The sequence below is a fragment of the Mus pahari genome, chromosome 10 (genome assembly GCF_900095145.1).
Source record: "Mus pahari chromosome 10, PAHARI_EIJ_v1.1, whole genome shotgun sequence".
Classification (NCBI taxonomy): domain Eukaryota; kingdom Metazoa; phylum Chordata; class Mammalia; order Rodentia; family Muridae; genus Mus; species Mus pahari.
In genome coordinates this window covers 115,360,754-115,362,327 of record NC_034599.1, presented here as the reverse complement: position 1 = coordinate 115,362,327, position 1,574 = coordinate 115,360,754, and the positions used below count along the sequence as shown (strand labels likewise).

Below are 1,574 nucleotides of genomic sequence, written 5' to 3'. Positions count from 1 at the left end.
ATTTTTCTAGGGTTTTATTTGAAAGGTTATAAGAAATATATGGACCATAAATCCAAAGGTATAGTGGTAAAATATGATTTAAATACCTACATCTCTACTGCCTTGCATTTAAAACAAAAACTTTACAAAAACGCGAATTAAGTTATTTTCTCCATCTTTCCTTGTAATTCAACACTTTAAGGCATATTTTCTGCCAAAAAGTCATAAAGTAAAAATGATGATTCCTAGGTGCTTCCAAGTCTCACACATCCTTGGCAGAATAACCTGCAGTACAGGGGTAGATCAGAAACGGAGGGGGTTAGCTGGTTAGCAACATCTATAGCCACTCTGTTTCTTCTCTCCTTGGCATTTCAAGTGGCTTTTGGGGACAGAGTGACCGGACCGATGCAGAGGCTTCGCCCTAGCCCTACCCAGGGCTGATTCTCAAAAGGGCCCCCGCCCCCCACATTCAAACATGCCAGGTGTACCCAGCCTGCGCCAGCTAGCTAGAGCTACCGGCTCCTATCTGAGTGTCTTTTCAACCTTTGTCAAGTATCTCAAGACAAGAATTCCTCAAATCAAAGCGCTTCCCCAAACCAGGGACTGGGGAAAACTCGAAAAAGAGGCTCAGAAGGCGAGTGACTTCGGACTTGTTCTGCAAGCATGACTTAGTCATTACATCAAAACCTCCCTGCCCTAGAGGATCCCGGGGTTCCCACACAGTAGGAGGGCATCCCATGCCTGCGCTCCCGCTGGGCACTCACCTATTGCTAGAAAAGAAGTCACAATCTGTGGTTCAGACTTCCGCCGCAGAGAAGCCCAGCACGCCCACCCAGAGGGCTAGCGCGCCTCCGCGGGTGGTCGGATCACAGGGTGCCGAGTGTGCCCACTGAGGTGGCCGGACGACTGGGTGTCTGGGCGCGCCCTCCGAGGTAGTCTGATCGCCCGCGCCCGGTAGGGCGGTGGGACCCGGGCAGCTGGGCTGCGAGGAGCGCTCCCGGGCGGGTCCGCGCCGAGCTCGAGCGAGCGGGCGAGCGGGGCGGGAGGGGCCATTTGTAACCGAGCAGACGCTACCACCGCCCCTTACTCGCGGGGGGCGGGGGCGGGCGGTCAGGTGATGGCGGCCCACCCCGCGCCGCGGAGCCGGGTGGTTCCTGCCCGGGAGGAGCCCCCTGGCGTGCTCTGATTGGAACTCCCGCTGCAGTAGGTGGGGAGGGGGACACGTGACCGCCCGACTGGGCAGCCGGCGCGCCCCACCCGCTATGGGCACCCCATCTTTCCTCCCGGAAAAGCCGGGGAACACAGGGAAGGCGGGGGAGCACGCAAGGTGCAACCAGCTCCTTTAGCTGCAGTGCCGGGTGATCACCGCAGCTGAACCTGGGAAGGCATTCACACTACCAGCCGGCCTTCACAGTCCTCCGCCCTGCCCTTGGCAGTAGAACCCTCCCTCCTCGGCTGCAGCACACACACACACACACACACACACACACACACACACACACTCTGAATAGACCACACCGGCACTTCATAGTCAAGCGTGACCCCTCCTCTCTCTGTCTCTTTCTGCGCACCGGCGAGAGTGAGTACCCGAGAAC

The 1,574-nt window shown here is 57.2% G+C and overlaps 1 long non-coding RNA gene across 1 annotated transcript in view; it reads right to left on the bottom strand.

Moving 5' to 3' along the window:
• Positions 1-1,007, bottom strand: part of LOC110328693 — a 102,290-nt gene extending 101,283 nt beyond the window's left edge. Inside the window, exon 1 of the long non-coding RNA XR_002380873.2 lies at positions 744-1,007. This is a non-coding gene — a long non-coding RNA (uncharacterized LOC110328693). The remainder of the gene's footprint in view (positions 1-743) is intronic.
• Between the last annotated feature and the right edge of the window lie 567 nt (positions 1,008-1,574).